At 38.9% G+C, this 23,082-nt stretch overlaps 2 pseudogenes; one reads left to right on the top strand and one right to left on the bottom strand.

Moving 5' to 3' along the window:
* The first annotated feature begins 5,134 nt into the window (after positions 1-5,134).
* LOC123796730 (olfactory receptor-like protein OLF4) lies at positions 5,135-5,963 on the top strand (annotated as a pseudogene).
* Positions 5,964-16,029: 10,066 nt separating this feature from the next.
* LOC123796690 (olfactory receptor-like protein OLF4) lies at positions 16,030-17,060 on the bottom strand (annotated as a pseudogene).
* Between the last annotated feature and the right edge of the window lie 6,022 nt (positions 17,061-23,082).

Raw genomic sequence — 23,082 nt, 5'->3', positions numbered from 1 at the left:
TCAATCCCAGAACGCGGGGATCACGCCCTGAGCCAAAGGCAGACGCTTAACGACTGCGCCACCCAGGCGCCCCATGTCTTGTCATTTTTAAGATGGGACATAGTAGACTGCATTTCCTTACTGATGAGTAAAATCCAGATGACAGAATTCTCCTGCTTATATCCTTGCAAGGGCAGTACATGAAGCATACATATCACAGTACCTCCTTTCGAGTATTCAGATGAAAATTTTTAAATGGATTATGTGCAAAATGGTCTGCTAATGAGCTTCCTTTACAATTACCTCATTACCTGTGAGCCTGAATATGGTCTGGGTTAGCTAGCCACCCACTTTCTCGGTTGAAATTGTCTCTGTTTGCACAGTAGGGTCCAAGTGGTTTTATTCCTGTTTTTTATTACGTTTTTCAAACAAAGTATTGCTGTTTATTTCACCAATTAGCCACTTGGCATTTTGCTTTTTTATGTATGCGTAGATGTACTTGTGCAGAATGTGTGAAAATATAGAAATGTTGTGTGGTAAAGTCTGTGAGTTAATCATAATATATTCCCTCCACTGCTTTTTCTATTTTCTTTCTTTCTTTCTTTCTTTCTTTCTTTCTTTCTTTCTTTCTTTCTTTCTTTCTTTCTTTCTTTCTTTCTTTCTGTGAAAGAATTAACCTCTTACCTTCATACTCTTCACTTGTGAATATGTACTTTCCAAAAAATGAAAGTGAATGTCCTTCTGCATACTTTGTGCTCACAAATCACCCTTTATACGTATTTCTGACTAGTGTTCAAGTCACTATATTCCTTATTGTTCCTTTTGGTCTTTTATTGTTAGATCTGTATCTCTAAAATAGAAATGCTATCACATGGAAGGCATTCTTCTTTATGTTTGAGCATGAATCACTTTTACCTTCCATAAGCAATCTTATTCCTTATATCTTTATGAGACACTCTGATTCGCCTAAGTGTGTTTTCATGGTTCTTCTTCCAAAAGTCTTCTGTTAAGACTATCCTGTGGTATGCACACTTACATACTCACATACTTCCATTTCAAATATATAAAAAGACACCTATGCGTATCATAAGTACTCTTCACGTTCTGGCACAATCTTTCTTTCTAGCTTCTCTCCCCCAATCATTCTGACTCAGGAGTACCTTCTACATGCTCCTCTAGTCAACCAGTGTGATGCCGATTCATTACTTCCATGCCTGCATGACATTTCATGGTGTGGCTCTGTCTCTTACACTTTTGATAGTCCTTCATATTTTTTTCTCCTTAAATTGTGATTATATCAATGCCACAAAATATTTTTAAATAGTTAAAACTATGTTTCACAACTAAGGCTGATTCTGTCCTCCAGGGAACATTAAGCAATGTTCCAAGACATTTTGGTCTGTCACATTGGGGAGGGATGCATGGAGGGCAGGGATGCCCTAAACACCCTCCAACGCACCGGGCACAGCCCCCCACAGAGAAGACTCTGGCTCAGAAATGTCCGTAGTGCAGAGGCTGAGGAAACCCTGAGTTAAAGCATATCTGTATTTTTTTAAATTTTATTTTCTAAGTAATCTCTACACCCAACATGGGGCTTGAACTTACAACTGCAAGCTCAAGAGTTGTATGCTCTACTGACTGAGTCAGCCAGGCACCCCAAAGAACATAGGTGTTTTTAAAATTTGTAACTGTCTTCAGAGCCACTCCAAGATGTTGTAATACTCCACAATTCTGACAGCAAAATTAGGAAATCCTCCTTTGTTATTTGTAAGAGTTCCAGCCTAACCAACGCAACAGCCCTAGAGTGTTTTCTCAGGGTGATGAAGTGAAAGATTTCTTCTTGAGTTTTTAAACTATAGTGTCCTCAAGCAAAGATCCCATATTTGATCGCCAGGTTCATTTGTCTATTATTATTATGTGTCCACATACTATATACCTATTTATCTATAATTATCAGCATTCAAATAATTGTTGTAAATCATAGTTTCTCCATTGATTTTTAGTTAGATATTTTTGGCCATAAAATATTTTCACATTTTATTTAGTTAAATATATCAATCTTCTCACTTCTGAGTTTTTTGCCTTAATTTTGATGGTTTGCCCACCTGTGGACTTGATATGTATTTTCTAGACATGCATCTAAAATGAAATGGTTACTCCTAAGCTGAGGGTTTACTCCTGATTTTTGTGAGATGTGTGAGACCAGGAGCCACTGCGCTTCCTTCCACGTAGAAAGCTGTTTGTGCCAACTTCCATCAACAGCACAGTCTTTTCCAACTAAATCCAAATGCACCTTTGTCATGTATTAAATATTCATATATAATGAGATCTAGTTCCTGATTCATTCAACAAATACTAAAAGAGAATCTGGTACATTCCAAAAATTTCTATGTACTTTATATGTAATACACTTTTATTTCAAGGTCTTGGGGAATTTTATTATTTGTCCATGTGGATTTTGTGAAATTACTGCTCCTGTAGTTTCTGTTTCAGTTAGTTCTCTAAACTCCCTTCAGTGTGGTTGAATACAGTTGTACTGAAACCGCTCTCTCTAACCTCATTTTATCTCCTCCTGCCATTCTGTGGATTTCATGATGTCTCATTTTCTTGAATTGTTTCTGTATAAGTGCATATACATCCACACCCATAAGGAAAAAGATGAACAGCACAGGTGAAGTCCTTGCTCCTTTGGTCCTTACCTCAGAGTGACAGACAAGACTGCAGTGAGATACATGTGAGTGCAAGATAATGTCCTTCGATAAGTCACATGAGTATTCGGAGTAAGAGGATAGATTACTATGGGGTGTGAAGGATATTACAGAGTCTGGGGAGGCCTTTCCATGTTGGACAAGGAACAGAACCGTGAGTAGTTGTGCTCATCAGACTTGTCAAGAAAATGACTAAAACCCAAAGGCTAAGAAAACAAAAAAGAATAAAGATGTCAATAAGAAAAGTGATAAAGGGGCTCGCCTCATCCTCTATTGGACCAAACAAAAACCAACTGGTCAAATAAATGTGGAAAAGGCACAGAAAAAACAAGTATAGGATATCCTCTATCTGGTAATAAAAATGCCCAAAGAAGTGTTGGTTTATTCTCTTATTCATTTTTCTCTTATGATGTTTGGTCTGTAAGGTATTTCACACCATAAAGATGTCACTACGTTGTGTTGTGGACAAATTTATTTTTGCTCTTCTATTATTTTTGCTGGGTATAAATGGGATAAAACTAGAATTGGATACCACCAACACCAGGGATGATTTCCTTCCTTACAGTCTCTTTGGATGACTGATCTTATTAGATCATTTTATTTTTTAATATCATTTACTTTAATCTATTTGTATTTAAGTTCATTTTAATTAACATATACTGTATAATTAGTTTCAGAGGTAGAATTTAGTGATTCATCAGTTGCATATAACACTCAGTGATCATTAGATCAAGGGCCCTCCTTAATACCCATCACCCAGTTACCTCATCCCACCATCCACCTCCCCTCCTGCAAATGTCAGTTTGTGTCCTAGAGTTAACAGTCTCTTATGGTTTGCCTCCCTCCCCATTTCCATCTCTTATAGTTTTACTCCCTCCCTGTGTTTGTCTTATTTTATTTTTCATTCCCTTTATGTCAATTTATTTATCTCCCTCTCTCCCTTTCCCTCTCCCTCAGTCTGTTTATTGAACACAATGTTTTTGTTCCTTTACATACAGGTCAGAAAGTGGCCATTCCAAAATGGCACTCCAAGATGAGTTGCTCCTGGGAAGCTAAGAATAGGAGTTTCTGGGTACTATTTCCACATTTGGAAAGGTATTTGATGTGTATGCATTCATATCCTAAACAGTGTGTTGGGGTGAGCTGGGAGGAGGAGAGAAGGACACAGAAGTAACACCCATCAGGAGGATATGGTGTGCTGGTGTGTGTATGTGACTGTGTGTGTGTGTGTGTGTGTGTGTGTGCGTGTGTGTGTGTGTGTGCAGGCACCTTGATGAGTGAGAGTGGTCCTCAGAGCAGAGATACACGGGCTCCGCTGCTTCAAGGTGACCCTTTTAATACACATGCCAACCTGGATCAACAGATGTTACTAAGGAGGGGTGTTTAATTGACAGGACACTATTGCAACCAGATTCATAAAGAGCAAGAGGTATATAGTGTGGATGAGGAAGTCCTTGTGTCTTGAACTTTAAGCAGCTATGAGGCCACATGATTCTATGAAATTCACTGCCACCACCTCTCATCACTGTCCCTCTTGTCCATTCCCTTCAACACACTGATTCCCTTCTGACCCTTGATTTTCTGATAGAAGCACTTCCTCAAGGCCTTTGCACTGGCCATTCCCTCTGCCAGGAAGACCTCCCATCATCCACCCTCTCTTCCATAAGGTCTCTGTTCAAATGTCACCTTCTTAGCCATTCTTGACTGAACACCCAACATAACACCCATCCACTTTCTCCCTTTTTTTAATTAATATTTTTATTATGTTAGTCACCATACAGTACATCCCTAGTTTTTGATGTAAAGTCCCATGATTCATTACTTGTGTATAACACCCAGTGCACCATGCAATACATGCCCTCCTTACTACCCATCACCAGCCTATCCCATTTCCCCACACCCCCCCCCGAAGCCCTCAGTTTGTTTCCCAGAGTCCATAGTCTCTCATGGTTCAGTCCCCCTTCTGTTTACCCCCCCCCCTTTTTTCTTCCCTTTCTTCTCCTACTGATCTTCTACTCTCTCCCTTAACCTGCTTCTGTGTTCTTCATAGTACTTGTCCCTATCCCAGGATTATTTACTCTTTATATCTGCTTCTATCCTACCAGAATGACAGAATTGCAGGGACTTCTGCTTTTCAGCACCCTCTACTTTATGACTAGGAAATGCTGGAAACATTGTCAACAGTATATACTCCTCAAATGTATGCAATAATTTCTTATTCAAACTGTACAATACCTGATCTATGGGGAACATCTGATGTTGGGATGGAAATTTCTAATCAGGGAGGAAACGAGTATCCCCTCAAGGGGCCCAGACCCATTCACAAAATACTGAAATTAGTTCTGACTGGAAAATATTCATTGTAACATTTCCACAATGTGAGCAATGCCCATTTGTCTCAAAATTATTCTTGTTCTGTTCCCCTGTGCTAGTAGTCACCTCCACTAATGGACCCAGGAAATGATACAGGAATTTCAGAGTTTCTGCTTATGAGATTTTCAGAGAAACCAGAACTGCAGCCCCTCATATTTGGGCTTTTCCTCTCCATGTACCTGATTACTGTGTTTGGAAACCTGCTCCTCATCCTGGTTGTCAGCTCTGACTCCCACCTCCACACCCCCATGTACTTCTTCCTCACCAATCTGTCCTTTGCAGACATCTGTTTCACCTCCACCACCGTCCCCAAGATGCTGTGGAACATCCAGACTCAGAGCAAAGTCATAACTTATGATGGCTGCATCAGCCAGATGTATTTTTTCACACTCTTTGCAGGATTAGACCTCTTTCTCTTGACTCTGATGGCTTATGACCGCTTTGTGGCCATCTGTCACCCCCTGCACTACATGGTCATCATGAACCCCCGGCTTTGTGGACTGCTGGTTCTAGTGTCCTGGATCCTGAGTATCTTGCATTCCTTGTTACACACTTCCATGGTGTTGCGGCTGTCCTTCTGTACAGAGGTGGAAATCCCCCACTTTTTCTGTGAACTCAATCAAATGATAGAACTTGCTTGTTCTGACACCTTTCTCAATAATATGGTGATATATTTTGCAGCTATGTTGCTGGCTGGTGGTCCCTTTCTTGGGATCCTTTACTCTTACTGTAAGATCGTTTCCTCCATACTTGGGATCTCATCAGCTCAGGGCAAGTATAAATCATTTTCCACCTGTGCATCTCACCTCTCTGTTGTCTCCTTATTTTATTGTACGAGCCTAGGAGTGTACCTGAGCTCTGTTGTTACCCAGAGCTCCCACGCAAGTGCAGTGGCCTCAGTGATGTACACGGTGGTCACCCCCATGCTGAACCCCTTCATCTACAGCCTGAGGAACAGAGACATAAAGGAGGCTCTGGTGAGATTCTCTGGGATGGCAGCTCTGAAAGGGACAATCATCCTGGAGCTGAAGAAGTGCCCAAGATTGCAGGGCCCAATGCCTGAACCAAATGTTGAGATACTTTGATCTGATTTTTAAGTAGAACATACGTCTTCTATTTTTTTTTCCTGGAATTTTTTTTTGACCACTCTACTTATGTAAGTCCATTTATTAAGCTTTGTGATATCTCTGGTATCCAAGAGATTTTCCTTTTGTCATTTTCCTACTTTCTCAATGTTATTCCAAACTGTGGATGTGAAATTTCTGGAGATTCTCAATTATTTCAAATGACTACATGGATCTGTTAAGAATAATTTCTTCTCAAATAAAATATGTCATAGTGAATATTTTTTTCTTTTGTTAGACTGAATACTACTCCTATGGAAAATATACTCTTGGCCACCTCAGCTATTTATGTAAGTTTATAACAGAAAAATCTGAGACCATGTGCTTCACTCTTGTGAACAGCATTCCTTTGTATCTCACTACCTTCACTGCTCTTCCTGAGAATGCAGACTTTGACGCACTGGTGGTTTTAGCTCATCATGCAGATTTTTCTACACATTAGGATCCTGTTGTTATACAGCTTGTGTCCACCATGTCTCCCACTGGCAAAAAAAAATGATAATAAAATACATGCCTCCAAGTAGAATCTACACAGAAAGACACATACAGAAAAAAGTAGATTGACATAATATGGCCTAGAGTCAAACCTGACTTTAAGGATGATGAAGCAAAATATTAAAGCATACAGTTATTGCGATGCAAAATATTTCTTTTTCAGACACTTCACCTAGTCATTGAATTATGGAATATCAGGGTCCATTTTTAAGGTGTATTCATTATGATGAAAGACCAGTGGCATGTTTGGGGTTTTATTAAACTATTTTGTGGTTTCTGGTTGAAAATTTCCAGTGTGAAATACAAACATGATTCTTTCCATTTCTCTAAACAAAATATCTCCCACTATTTGAAATTTTGCCATGTAACCTCTAAAAGGGCAGTGAACAAACAGCATCAGTATCATCCATTATCTATGATCCTCATAACCACAGGTGACTCACCAGCAAGCTTGGGTTCCTGTCCAGGTGTGATTCAGCATCACAAGTTTTGTGCACACTTGCATGTCCTTTTCTATGTTGCCTCAAAGGGTCCTCAATGGAGTCATTTTTAATACAATTATATGAAATAAGCTTGAAGAACAGAATAATCATGAACGTTACTTTCAAGTATCAGAACTTTGCTGCATACAAAGCATAAAATAAAATGGCATAATATAATTTCTTTATTATTGAAGGGAATCAAAGGGTGGGGAGTTGTTCTGATCTCTGCAGGGCTCCTCATGAGTCCTTAGTCAGGTGCGAATCTGTACCTTGTGTTTCTAAGGCTCATCGTGAGGTGTGTGGCTTTCGTGCTCTTCCTTCTTAAACAACATATGACATTTCACTCCTTTTATATATATATAGGTATTCTTCTATTTTTTAAATGACTTTATCAAGTGTGAATTGTCTTAATTTCATTCACTATTTTAACATCCACATGTGAACCTTTGCTTCTTCACAGTTGGAAGAGGGCTCCCACCACGATAGGTGGGACTCAGCTACCTGTGCTCCAGATCGGACCTTGAGTCGTGCATTACTAGAATTTTAAATTTTAATTAATATATTGGAGCATTATTACATGCAATAAACTGTACATATTTAATGTGTACAACTTCAGGAATTAAAAGAATCATTGAAAAATCACCAGTACATAAGCAATGATTCCATTTCCATAGAAATCAAGAAGGTGCACAATAAGTTCTAAAACTGCTTTGTTATACAATTGTTAGGGTATGTGTTTAAATGTATATGTATATAAACATATTTCTTTCAAACAAACACACTCACGTGCACATATAGACATGCAGAAGTCTCATGACACTCATTATAAATCATTATATCTACCTATTGTGTTGAAAGAAAGCTTAAGAGAAACTTGGAGGCTAAATAAATGAAAATAATGAAATTTTGTATTCAGATGATATTTCGGGAATGTAGAAATAAAAACAAAAAATTTTAGAGTAGAACAGGTGGCTTTAATTTTAACAGTGAATCACTTTTCCTATTTTAATTCCCAGCGTCCTCAAAGACACAATCACATTGACATTTATGCAAGGAGCATGTCTCGATACCAGCTAGTAAGGTTGAATATCTCCAAACTGACTTTAGATTTTTCTTCTACTTAAGGTAGGGTTTCAACTCAAAATGCCCTTACCCAAGGAAGCTAAGAGAATGAACTGAGAGGCTTAAATTCAGTTTCTTCAAAGGAAATTTTATTGAAGAAATGTCTTTGTCCAGTTTTCTATTGCTGCTATCACCAACACCACACTGAGGGGTTAAAAGAAACAAATTTACACTTTTCCAGTAGTAGAGGTCAAAGCCAAAAATGAGTCTCATTGGGCTAAAATCAAGACGTCTCTGCAGGACACAGAGAGCATAAATTCCCACCTAGTTACCTGATTCTGGGTCGCCATAATTTTTCCACAAAAATGCAAGTCTTACTCTACTTGGTATCAGAATAGGATCCTCAGTAGAGTCACTTTTTTACAATAATATTTTTTATTATGTTATGTTAGTCACCATACAGTACATCCCTGGTTTCTGATGTAAAGTTCGATGATTCATCAGTTGCGTATAACACCCAGTGCACCATGCAATATGTGCCCTCCTCACTACCCATCACCAGCCTATCCCATTCCCCCACCCTCCCCGAAGCCCTCAGTTTGCTTCTCAGAGTCCATAGTCTCTCATGCTTCATTCCCCCTTCTGGTTACCCCCCCTTTCTGTATCCCTTTCTTCTCCTACTGATCTTCCTACTTCTTATGTTCCATAGATGAGAGAAACCATATGATAATTGTCTTCTCTGCTTGACTTATTTCACTTAGCATTATTTCCTCCAGTGCCATCCATGTTGCAGCAAATGTTGAGAACTCGTTCTTTCTGATAGCTGAGTAATTATCCATTGTATATATGGACCACATCTTCTTAATCCAGTCATCTGTTGAAGGGCATCTCGGCTCCTTCCACAATTTAGCTATTGTGGACAATGCTGCTATGAACATTGGCGTGCACATGGCCCTTCTCTTCACTACATTAGCTTTAGCCATCAGGGAAATTCAAATCAAAACCACCAAGATACCACCTTACACCAGTTAGAATGGCAAAAATTGACAAGGCAAGAAACAACAATTGTTGGAGAGGATGTGGAGAAAGGGGATCCCTCCTACATTGTTGGTGGGAATGCAAGTTGGTACAGCCACTCTGGAAAACAGTGTGGAGGTCCCTTAAAAAGTTAAAAATTGAGCTACCCTATGATCCAGCCATTGCACTACTGGGTATTTACCCCAAAGATACAGATGTAGAGTCACTTTTTAACAGTTTTCCAAAATAAACTGGAAATAATAGCTGGTCGTGAATGTTGCTACATAGCAAATCATCTTGACAACAAATGGCTTGCTTTAATGTCTTTAGTATCAAAAGGAATTGTATGGTGATGACTTGTTCTAATCTCTGTTGATCTCCTCAAGAGTCTTGAGTTAACTGTGTTTCAGCTGGGGGAGCTCAGATGATCTCACCAGGTTATTCTAATATAATATAATATAATTCTAATATAATATTCTAATATAATTCTAATATAATTCTAATATAATATAATATAATATAATATAATACAATAAATATAATAGCTAGCCATAGGCTAGCTAGCTATGGCTGGTCTAGGATGGCCTTGACTTGGACAACTGGGCTATACTCCACATTTCCTCACTTCCTCTGGCAGCCCACCTGGCTTAATTCACTTTTTGGAGGCAAAGTTCCAAGACAGAGCAGAGAAATGCACCAAGACTCTAAGGTCCACTGTCACTTCCATCATATTTTTCTGGCCACAGCAAATAAAAAATCCTAATCCAGCCCAGATCGAAAGTGGAGGAATAGTCTTCACTACATGCTGGAAGGTGCTACACACACTGTCAAAGACATGGCAACAGAGGAAGATGGCAATGTGGGACCATCTCTGCAAACAGTCTACCACTGGTGTAAATTTAAGTTTGAAATTTTTCATGTCCTTGTCCTCCTTCAGCAGTGGAATGAGCTCAGAGAAAACAGTGAGACTAGATTATGTGTCCACTGGGCAGTTATGGGAATTTGACCCCAGATGGTCAGGCTTTCCTCCAAAGGTAAATATTTCCTCCAACCCCTTGCCTGTAGATCACCACTCCTAGTCTAAGAAAAGATCAAAGAAATAAAAGTTTTTCTTTCCAGATGCCTCAGAGAGACCAGGAACCTCCTATCTAACTCAGGATTGATGGAGCTAAGAACTGTTGCATCACTGATGCTATCTTCTTGGCATCCTTATGTAGGTACTGTTTTCCTATTGATTGACCTTCCCATTGACATATTCAAAATAGTTTTCATCCTGGTACTGTGTTTTATTGTTTTATGGGGAGGGTTCCACTGAAAGGAGGTGACATTTGAAATACAAATAATGGTGAAAGAACTGCTCAGTGGTGGTTTGAAAAATCTTGTTCTGGGGATCTGGATTCAAAGACGAGCCTCAGGGGAGATCAGAATCCATTTTGAGCAAAGACACATTAAAAGCCAGGGTGAAAGCTAACTTACAAACAACACTTTCAAGGCCTTGAAGTAGACAGGAGTTTCTGTTGTGACTGGGGAAAGTGTAGAGACAGATCCAAGAATATCCTCCTGGGAGATGATCAAGAATGGAGATAGTCAGTGGTGTAACTCATTAAGATTCAAAAGAGTGGATACCTATTTTTAGAGCCGATCATGACCTGTCTCATACACACACACACACACACACACACACACACACACACACACACAAACAAAAACCAAACGAAACCAAAACAAACCAAAACAAACAAACAAAAAGATACTGTATGACAATGATAGTAATTCATACAATGGTTAGATGTTGGTGAAGCTCCCAAACTTGTGCCATCATTATCACTGTGACCAAAAAAGTTCTGAAAGCCACGTGGTGATCTGCAAAGAATAATCAATTGCTACTGTTTAAACCCTGCTAAACAATAGCAGCATCATATCCCCAAGAAATCGGAATTGTGCATGAGACTTTTGATTAAAAATATCTTTTGGCTTATAGACATGAGCCCACACTTTTACAAGACGGCACTTGACCTCACATGTCACAGGACACTAAAGCAAAGCTAATTGAATTGGGATATTAAATTTTGTCATGTCCATTATAGTCACCAGAACTTTATCCAGCAAACTACCATCTCTTTCATCATTTGAAGCTTTTTTAAAGAAACAATGTGTTCTCCAATTAAGAAGTGGTAATTGGGGGGATATGAACAATTTATATAGTGAAACAAATGATAAATTTTATAAAAATGAAATATTTAATATCCTAGAAAAAAATATTAATGCTCATGATGCGTATTTTGATTGAATAAATCTTATTTTTAAAAATGAAATGCATATATAAGACAGAGATATAGGAATATTATTTCTTTATCCATTTTATTGAAATGTAATTGACATATAAAATTGTGGTTGGTGACTTCATATACATATACATTGTGAAATGATCACAATATGTTAGTGGATACATCCATCACTTCACATGGTTACCATTTCCTTTTGTTTTAAGAACATTTACGATGTACTCTGTTAACGATATTCAAGTTTACAACATAATATAGTTAATCATAATGATCATGGTGTACATTATGTTCCCTGAACCGAAGGTTTGTAGGCTTTCGCCAGCATCTTCTCATTTCCCCAAACCCCAACCATCAGCAAATATCTGTTACTGTGAGTTCGGTTTCCTGTATTTCACATATAAGTGAGATCATACACTATTTGTCTTTCTCTGTCTGATTATTTCACTTAGCCTAATGCCTTTGGGATCAATCCATGTTTTAAAAAAGAAGAGGATGCCTTCTTTTATTTATTGAATTCCATTGTATTAATATGCCTTCATTATTAATTCGTCTGTTGATGGATACTGGGCTGTTTTCATAAGTTGGCTATTGTTAATAATGCTGCAATGAATATAAAGGTACATATATCTGAGATATTCACATATATGTGGGAAATAAAAGACCTTAAGTAAATAACCTTACTTTATGATTCAAAGAGCTAGAAAAAGAAGAACAAACTAGATCCAAAGCTGAAGGAAAAGAAATAACAAATATCAGAGCGTACAGAAATGATATATAGATGAGAAAAGCAATCAGAAAGATTAACAAAGCTGGGAGCCAACGTTTTGAACAGCTAAGCAAAGCTGACAAACCTTTAGTTAGACCAAAGAAAAGGGGTGAGGAAGAAGATGTGAATAAATAAAGCAGCAGCAGGTGCCTGGGTGGCTCAGTTAAGAGTCTGACTCTTGGTTCTCATTCAGGTGATGATCGCAGTGTCATGAGATCAAGCCCTGCTTCCAGCTCCATGTCAGCATGGAGTTGGCCTCTCTCTCCTTCTCTTCCTCCTCTCTCTCCTTTATGAATAAATAAATAAATAATCTTTAAAAAAATTCTTATTTTTTTTTAAATTGGCAGCAAAAGATGATATCTTACGACCAATACCGTAGAAATAAAAGAATCATAGGAGACCACTATATACAATTTACTCTGAACAAATTGGACAACCAAGAATACATAGATACATCCCTAGAAACATATAACCCACCAAGAATAAATCAGGTAGAAATAGGAAATATGAACAAACCAATAATGAGTAAGGTGATTAAATCAGTAATCATAAATCTCCCAGCAAAGAAAATACAGGATCAGAGAGCTTTGCAGGTGAATTCTACTAATCATTTAAAGAAGAATTAATGAAAATCATTTTCAAACTCTTCCAGAAACTTAGAGAGGAGAGCACATTCTCAACCTCATTTTACAAGACCAGCATTACCTGATACCAAAGCCAGAAAAGTCTGTACAAAAAAAAAAAAAAAAAAAAAAAAAGGAACTATGAACCAATATCCCTGATGAACATAGACACAACATTTTTAAAAAATATTAGAAAACTGAATTAAACAGCACATTGAAGGGATTATATGCTATGATCAACTGGTACTTATCCCTGGGATACAAAGATGATTCAACACAAGCAAATCAATAAATATAACACACCCCATTAATAGAATGCAATATAACAATCATATTATCACCTCAACACATGCAGAAAAGGTTTTGACAAAAACAACATCCTTTAATGAGTTTTAAAAAAATCTTCAACAAACTGGGTATAGGAAGAACATACCTCAACACAAAAGAAGACCATATATGACAAACCCACAATAACATCATACTCAATGGTTAATGGTTAGAAAACTTTTACTTTGAGATCAGTAACAAGACAAGGGTGTTCACTCTCACCACTCCTATCCAGCATAATATTGTAGGTCCTAGCTAGAGCAATCAGCCTAGATAAAGAAATAAAAGGCATCCAAATGAGAAAGGAAGGAAGGAAGGAAGGAAGGAAGGAAGGAAGGAAGGAAGGAAGGAAGAAAGAAAGAAAGAAAGAAAGAAAGAAAGAAAGAAAGAAAGAAAGAAAGAAAGAAAGAAAGAAAGAAAGAAGAGGGAGGGAGAAAGAAAAAAAAGAAAAAGAAAGTAAGAAAGCAAGAAAGAGAAAGAAAGAAAGAAAGAAAGAAAGAAAGAAAGAAAGAAAGAAAGAAAGAAAGGAAGGAAGGAAGGAAGGAAGGAAGGAAGGAAGGAAGGAAGGAAGGAAGAAAGAAAGAAAGGAAGGAAGAAAGAAAGAGGCGCCTGGGTGGCTCAGTTGGTTAAGTGACTGCCTTTGGCTTGGGTCATGATCCTGGAGACCCCGAGTCCTGCATCACGCTACCTGCTCAGCACGGTGTCTGCTTCTCCCTCTGACCCTCCCCTGTCTCATGCTTTCTCTCTCTCATTCTCTCTCAAATTAAAAAAAGAAAGAAAGAAAGAAAGAAAGAAAGAAAGAAAGAAAGAAAGAAAGAAAGGTACAATTGTCTTTATTTACAGATGATATGAGCTAAATATAAAAATCCTGCAGACTCAACCCTTAGGAACACACCCACCATGATGAGCCCCAAGGTATATGTAGAATTGTTGCATCACTGTGTTGTACTGTACGATATTGCTCTGTCTGTTGATTTTATGTCCTGCACCAATAAAGCTTTATGGAATTGAAAATGACACTCGTGGTAGACCTTTTGCAGAGATGGTCCCCATTCCCCACTTATCTCTGTATCCAGGTACTTTGCAATGTGACTGAAGCTCCTCCCATTGAGAGGTAGAATGGGTCTCTCCACCTTTGAATCTGGACTGGATGTAGCATTTTCTTTGCCTTGGCTAACAGTGCATGCTGAAAATGACTGTGCTTCAAGGGGCCTTGGTGTGTTTCTGTTGCTCTCTTGTAACCCTGCCTCTGCCACATAAACAAATCCAAGCCAGCCTGTTACAGGAGGAGAAAAAATGTGAAGCAGAGTCCAGTTGCTCTAATGATGGCCGAAGTAGACCAGCGTACCACCAGCAAGAACCCCAAATGTGAGAACACAGAGAGGATTAGCAGAGCACTTCCAGCAGACCCACAGTTGACAGCAGGATCATGAGGAGACCAGCAATAACCAGAATTCCCCAACATAGACACCGTTGTGATTTAAAAAAAAAAAAAGCATTTATCATATATTGTTTCCTTTTAGCATGGCTTGTTTTACAGCAATAGCTGAATGATAAAATAATCAATGTAAACAGAACTGAGACTAACCTACTGCTTCTTATTTTTGACATTTGTTCTGATATTTGATAGGAGTATGCATAATGACCTGGTTATTCACATTTATTTCAGATAACTGTACTAAAAAGTGATTACCATTGAGATTCTGTTCCAGGTAACTGGTAGAGGTTGGAAAGACCTCTATGCTTTTGCAGGAGTGTCTTGTGGGACCCTCAGTCACAAGTATTCACTCCCAGAGCGTTACTGAGCAGGAATTCCCACTCTTGACTGAGTCATCCTTTGATCATAGGATCGAAAAGGGTTTAGAGCATAATAAAGAAATGAATGACAGAGTGAATACATTTATTGTTCCTTCACTCACAATATAACATTTATGACAACATTTAAAAGGAGAGATATTAAGTTTAGGATAATAGAAGAGGTAATATTTGTAGGCAGCACTGGAAATTTTCAAATAGAAACAGTAAATCATCCAATTAAATAATATAAACTCTGCCATCAACTTCTTCAGTCCAATGAATAAAACCCTCTAAACATGGACACCAAAGGTCCTACACTTGAGTAGATGAGTGGATGTTCATCATCAAAGACACATTTTCTGCAATAAAATATGCTGTGATAGAAAATTTTACTTCATCGTATTTCAGGTCTTCTCTGATACTGAGCCCACATTAAGTCAATTCATTTATGCAATTCGTCTTTCTGAAGATTACACTGGAAGGGTGATTTGCATAAGCAATTTCTGCCTTACTCTTCCGGGCCGGGGATACTGTGGCTGCTGAGCTGATAAGAGAACAGATCCTCTTGAGGATCATGAAGCCCCATGACCAGCTACACAACAAACTCGTAGCTGAAGTCTCTATTATCAGGAAGACCATTTAAGGTAGTAACACAGAAAGGAATGGCAGACACAGAGTGAAAAAGTGTGATCTCAGAATTTCCTCTACCATAATATTATAAAAATGGCCTCAGTTGCCAAGTGTGGCTTATTTCATAAAACTAGGACAGTTCATCACCCTATGAGGCAAATATGAATCTCAAAATTGTTTCTGATTCAAGGCTGGAACTTTGGAAATTAAGAAAAAAAAACAGGAAAAATTGGTGGCTATCAGAAGGAACAGAAAGTTTAATAAAACAGATGAACTTTAGAAAAATTGAAACTCCAGGAGATACAAAGAGGAATTAAGTTCTTCTTTCATGATCTGATTAAAGCATCACAATTTCTGGCTGTTAAGCATTAAGGCTGCAATCACAGGTAATTCTTAAAAAATGGCCCTTTAATGACTTCCCCCTGAAAAATACATTTAAAGCGCCCTTTATGTCTTTGTTCCTCAGGCTGTAGAAGAAGGGGTTCAGCATGGGGGTGACCACCGTGTACATCACCGAGGCCACTGCACTTGAATGGGAGCTCTGGGTAACAGCAGAGCTCAGGTACACCCCTAGGCTTGAACAATAAAATAAGGAGACAACCAAGAGATGAGATACACAGGTGGAAAATGCTTTGTACTTCCCCTCAGTGGATGAGATCTGAAGTATGGAGGAAACTATCTTAGAGTAAGAGCAAAGAATCCCAACAAGAGGACCACCACCAAGCAGGATAGCTGCAAAATACATCACCACATTATTCAGAAAGGTATTAGAACATGCAAGTTGGATCATCTGATTGAGTTCACAAAAAAAAGTGGGGGATTTCTAAGACTGTACAAAAGGACAGCCGCAACACCATTAAGGTTTGTAACAAGGAATGCAGGACACTTATGGTCCAGGTCAACAGAACCAGGAGTCCACAGAGCTGGGGATTCATGATGACCATGTAGTGCAGGGGGTGACAGATGGCCACAAAACGGTCATAGGCCATCACAGTCAGGAGGTAGTTATCCAAACCTAGAAAAAGTATGAAAAAGTACCTCTGCATGATGCAGCTTTCATAAGTTATGACTCTTCTTTGTATTTGTATATTCACCAGCATCTTGGGGATGGTGGTGGAGGTGAAACAGATGTCAACAAAGGACAAGTTGGCCAGGAAGAAGTACATGGGGGTGTGGAGGCGGGTCAGAGCTGACAGCCAGGATGATGAGCTGATTTCCAAGGATGGTGACCAGGTACATGGACAGGAACAGCCCAAGGAGGAAGGGCTGCAATTCTGGTTCCTCTGAAAGTCCCAGAAGAAGAAATTCAGAAATTTGCGTATCATTCTCTAGTTCCATGTCATTGATGTGACTACCAAAATAAGAGAGAAAGAGCAAGACACAATCATGCATTACTAACCTGGCAGGTGCATTATTGTTTATATTCTGCACTCAGGAAATTAATGTTTATATTTGTGCATGGAACATGACAAAAACACTAAAAATTAGGAATGGAAGGAAACTGTCTCAACATAAAGCCATTTATGAAAACCCATAGTAAACATGATACTTGATGGGGATACAATGAACATTTTTCCTCTTTGATCAGGAGCAAGGCAAGGATGCTCAGTTTCACAATTTCAACTCAACATAATACTGAAAGTTCTACCCAGAGCATAAAATAAGATTTGTAAATCTTATTTACAAAGAAATAAAAGGCATCCAAACTGGAAAGGAAGAAATAAATTTGTGTGCAGACGGTATGACCTTATATGTAGAAAATCCTAAAAATGCCACAAAAACACTAATAGAAATAATAAATTAATTCAGCCAAGTAACTGGATATAAAGCCAACCCTCAAAAAAATCAGTTTCATGTCTACATATGAACAGTGAACATCCGAAAAGGAAATAAAATAACTGCATTTATGTGACATCCAAAAGATTAAGACAATCACCTCACACCAGTCAGACTGGCTAGTACAAAAGACAAGAAATAACACGTGTGGGTGAAGATGTGGAGAAGAGGGAACACTAGTGCACTGTTGGTGGGAATGCAACCTGGTTCAGCTACTGTGGAAAACAGTGTGGAGGTTCCTAAAGAAATTAAAAGTCGAACCACCTCATGGGGGGGTCAAGTAATGCTGCTTCCCAAAGAAGACAGAAACCCTAATTTGAAAATATATGTGCACCAATGTTTATTGCAGCATTGTTTACAATAGCCAAGATATGGAAGCAACCAAGTGTCCAGTGATAGGTGAATGGATAAAGAAGATTGGTATGTGTATATATACAATGGAGTATTGCTCAGCGATAAAAAAGAATGAGATATTGCCTTTAGAAACAACATGGATGGATCCAGAGGTGTATTAAGTGAAATAAATCAAAGACAAATGCCATATGATCTCACTTATATGTGTAATCTAAAAAACAGAGCAAATGAACAACCAGGCAGATACAAAGAACAAACTGGTACTTACCAGAGGCTAGATGTTGGGGGAGTTGATGAAGTGCACTAAGAGGCACAAATGGGATCTTGCCATTTGCAACAACATGGATCAATCTAGAAGGTATGATCTTAAGTATTGTAGGATCTTTCGATTTGGACCATGCTTGGTCTCTAGAGATGCCTCCCCTATCTGACAGCCTAAAATATCTGGACATTGCTTAATGTCCCCGGGAGGACAAAATTGCCCCCAGTGAAGAACCAGCATTTTAACTCAATCTCGAAATATTTTTGTGTAATTGATACAATAGCAATTTAATGAGAAAAAATATGAAAAATCTTCAAAAGTGCAAAAGAATCAGCCACACCCTGAAATACTATGCAACCGCTGAAGTAATGAATTAGCATTCTACTGGTTGATGCAGACAAGACCGTAAGGTGCTACTGAGCGAGACAAGCTATTAAAAAGAAGACTGTACCAGAGTTAAAGGCTATTTACAATGAGCATAACTTTCTGTGCAAGAATTGGTATAAAAGTGTATGAATATTTTTGTGTGCATAATATAGAAACGTAAGTTTTACAAGAAACTAAGAGCTTTCGGAACAAAGGATAGCAGTAGGAGTGAGACTAGGTTAGGCATGGAGCTATCTCAAACAACAGTCTGAAACACAATGACAATCTAAAAATAACTTTCTAGACAGGCATAAAACAGTGTTAATACAATGACATCAACGTGGATCACTAATTCAAGATTAAAGTGCTAAAGACTTGGAAACAGGGGGCTGGCTGGCTCAACGGTAGAACATGCGGCTCTAGATTTTGAGGTTGTGAGTTCGAGTCCCATGTAGGGGTAGAGATTACTTTAAAAAAAAATAAAAACTTAGAAATAAAAGAATATAGTCAAAAGTACTTTAAAAAGTGGGTAGGAAGCATTATCTAAAGTTATAATTTCATATTATATAAAGATATATTAGTTCATATTTGTTTAGGAAGAAAAGGTGAATGTTAGTCAAATAATAAAGAAGAATATCTTCCAAATGACGGCTGCAGGTGACGTGACATTCAGAAATAGATCTAATCACAGAAGTCCAAAAGGTAGAATAGGGAATAATAGAAATGTGAACACAGGTTAGAAATATGTATAAAAGGTGATTTATTACTTCAAATGATGCAGAAGAACTTTCTACACTTAAACATGCAATAGAGGGGAGGAACATATGACCGAATGATAGGTTTGAGCACACAAAATGTATTCACTTTCTTACTACCCTCTAATACATCTACGCATACAAAAAGGAACTAAAGGTCGAACAGCAAAGTTGGTGGAAAAACTCCAATTCTTATGTTTGAAAAAATGCAATCCAAATCAGGTATATAAAGACATGAAACCCACCAAAGAAAAGCACAGAAATGGCACTGACAATTTTCAATAGAGAAAGCAAACGCCTAAGAAACCCACAAGTGTACTCATCCTGGCCATTAAGGAAATAATTGCAATGTAAACCTTTTTGGTATATCCCCTTTCACCTATTATTTAAAAAAAAATTATTGGAATGCCCAGCATAAAAAAGGACACTGTGAAATGTATGTCTCATGATCCATTGATCTGTATCTTTCTCATCAATATGAGAACACACTCAAATTGTCCCTGGCTTAAAAAGAATAAAAGGAATGCTGTCCCTTGACTGCATATCCCTCGTAGCTAATACCCTACATCTCTATTCTCCCTAATCGCAAAGCTTCTTGGACTGGTGTTCAACTTTAACAAGACCACTTTCTACTACCCATCGCCACTCTTCCATCATCACTAGTTAATCCTCAACGATCTCCCCTGCATGGCTGATTTCAATGTTTACTTTTATTTTAGGACCATACGTAAATCCATTCATTAGTTAGTCAAGCAAGCCAACAACCACAGTGATGTCCTGGTGCTGGGCAGGGCTGGACTGGCTCTCAGGTAGCATCAGGTAAATATTCTCACCCTTCTATTCTTTCTGGCCCTTTCCTGCAGTACCTGCAGGGTTTTCAGACTCACCTGCATGGGGGTCTCTGTGTGGAAGTCCGAGTTCCTCCTTCGATGGCTTATGATGGACACTGAAGCTCTATTCTCAAATGATGCAGCAGGAGTCTCCTAACCAGACCTAGGACTCCAGAAGAAATACCCATGTCCCACTCAGCCCAAGTTTATACCTGCTGATGGACAACAGCAGAAGAGATATTTATAGCTCACTAGCTGCTTCTTAGGTATATTTCCCTCCTGTTTCTCCAACCCCTGTGCACATCATCCCTCATGGGACATTGGTCTGCCCAGATAGGAATTTCTTTCCTAGTTTCCTGTTCCCAAGAGACCAGCTTATGAGTCAGGTTAATGCGCTTATTACTCTTCCCTGAAATCACCTGCCTCCCACAGACCTAAACTCTTAGCAGCTTACCCCAGCCCTGAGTTCAACATTTCTCCAGATCTAAGAGCGAAGGGGCTTTCTTTACTAGGCTTCTTGGGTCTTGAAAATATTGACTCATGGTGGGACACAGCACTGATGATTGCTAATTTTCCCTTCAAGAGGGGAGGAACTGTATTCCTTTGACATCAAACCATGAGGACTACAGTTTTGGCTTCCCTGAAACTTTTGCCAAAACAGTTAAGAGTTCAGTGCTCTAAGAAAAATTAAGAGCTGTTGTTTCTTCCAAAATGATAAAATATTTTGATAATTAAAAAATATATTTTCAGGTGTAGAGCTTCAGGTTCACCAGGTGAAAAGAGTTCTGGAGATGGATGGTGGTGTCAACTCATGACAATGGGAATGTATTTCATCCCGCTGAGCTGTGCACTTAAAAATCGTTAAGGGGCACCTGAGTGGCTCAGTCAGTTGAGCATAAGACTCTTGATCTCAGCTCAGGTCTTGATCTCAGGGTGGTGAGTTCAAGTCCCTTGTTGGGCTTTGCACTGGTCATGGAGCCATTTAAAAATAAAATGAAATAAGAGGTGGATGAAAGAGGTCAATGGGATTGAGGAGTGTACTTGCTGTGATGACCACAGGGTAACGTAGGCAAATGTCGAATCTCTAAATTGTACATCTGAAACTAATATTTCACTATATGTTAACTAACTGGAATTTAAATAAAAACTTTTTAAAAAAGGACTATGCTGGTGCGTCTGGGTGGCTGAGTCCTTAAGCATCTGCTTTCAGCTCGGGTCATGACCCCAGGGTCATAGGATGGAGCCCGGCTTAGGCTCCCTGCTTAGTGGAGAGTCTGCTTCTCCCTCTGCCCCTGCCTCTCTCTCCCTACTTATACTTTCTCTCTCTCTCTCTCTGTCAAATAAATAAATAAAATCTTTTTTAAAAATGAGTATATTTATCTTCATGAATACTGAGAAATTTATAGAATTGTTGAATCATTCTATTGTAACCCTGAAATGAATAAAACACTTTTGATTTCTGAGGCAATCATTTCAAGGACAACCATATTGAATAAACACACTGTCAGGTGTGTGACACAATTACCAGAGAAGCACTGAGGCGGCCCCAGCCATGTAGTACCTCTTCAGAAAGCCCTGCGTCACCCCAATACTGACACATGAGTGATCCTGCTTTTCTTTTTCATGCCAGAATATCACTCTTAAGTTTTAAACTTGTCAATAAAGAGTGAACCAGCAAACCACTAGCCACTCTGCCCATGGACCCCAATAAGGGCAGGGCCCCAGTTGTAGGCTGTCTCTCTCTTGCTCTGAGACTCTGCGCCCCTAGACATTTCTGGCTCTGCCCGTGAGGACCTGTGAGTAATAAACTGGTTTTGTTAGAGTCTCTGATGGGTGCTGCTGAGGCCTGTCTTGCAGTTCACAGTAAGAACCCAAGGGCTGGTGCAGCCACAGCAGAGGCTCTGGTCAGGAAGCATCTGTGGGAATGTCCACAAGCACAGGGGTGCAGGGGGTGCCCAGGCTTTCCTAGCCTGAAGATCCCTGTCGGGAGCCTGAGATGTAAACAGAATAAGTTTAGAGTCTACATTCTCAGGAAGAGGAGTGAAAGGTAGTGATGTAAAAGAAAATCAACATCAGAAAGCCTCTGTTCATGTTTAAAATGTGTTAACAAACTTCTGTTTATCAAAACACTGTGAAATTGGCTTGAGCCTAAATTGTTGTCAAGACAGGTAAACCATGAGAGACTATGGACTCTGAGAAACAAACTGAGGGCTTCAGAGGGGAGGGGGGTGGGGGAATGGGATAGGCTGGTGATGGGTAGTAAGGAGGGCAAGTATTGCATGGTGCACTGGGTGTAATACAGAACTAATGAATCATGGAACTTTACATCAAAAACCAGGGAGGTACTGTATGGTGACTAACATAATATAAAAAATATTATTATTAAAAAAAAAGATTTGTTAAAAAGTAAAATTATGTAAAAATTTGGGCCCGAACTTTAAGATAGAACAAGTGGCCTTAATGATTCGATATTTCTACCTTCGTGCCTGCACGGTCAGTACGGCACATGGTATGGGAGATTTTCTGTACAGCTTTTGGGGTTGAACAACTCCAAAGTGACTTCAGATTTCAACACCAAATATCTTTATTCAAGAGAATATAAATGAATAAGATCCAACGCTGAATTTAATTTGCCTTGAGCAAAGTGCTATTGGATAAATGTCTCATTCAGATTTTTATTGTGGTTGTAACATATGACCAGGCTGCTGCTTTAAAACAAATCAATTTATTTTCTGATAGTTCTGGAAGTCAGAAGACAGAAATAGGTCTTCCTGGGCTAAAATCACTGTCTGCAGGGAAGAGTTCATTCTGGAGGTCTGGGGAGAATAGGTTTTTTTGCCTATTCTGGCTTTAGAGCCACCTGTACTCCCTGCCTCATGTGCCCTCCGTTTATCTTCAAAGCCAGCAACAGGGCATCTCGAGATCTCTCTTGACTCCAAGTTTTCTGCCTCCCCCTTCCACAGTTGGAGGACCCTTGTGGTTTACTGAGCCCATCTGGATAATCAGAATAA

The sequence above is a fragment of the Ursus americanus genome, chromosome 14 (genome assembly GCF_024610735.1).
Source record: "Ursus americanus isolate L20-20 chromosome 14, mUrsAme1.1.p, whole genome shotgun sequence".
NCBI classification, from domain to species: Eukaryota; Metazoa; Chordata; class Mammalia; order Carnivora; family Ursidae; genus Ursus; species Ursus americanus.
Note: the sequence above shows the minus strand (reverse complement) of the source record. Positions and strands in the feature narration are given on the sequence as shown.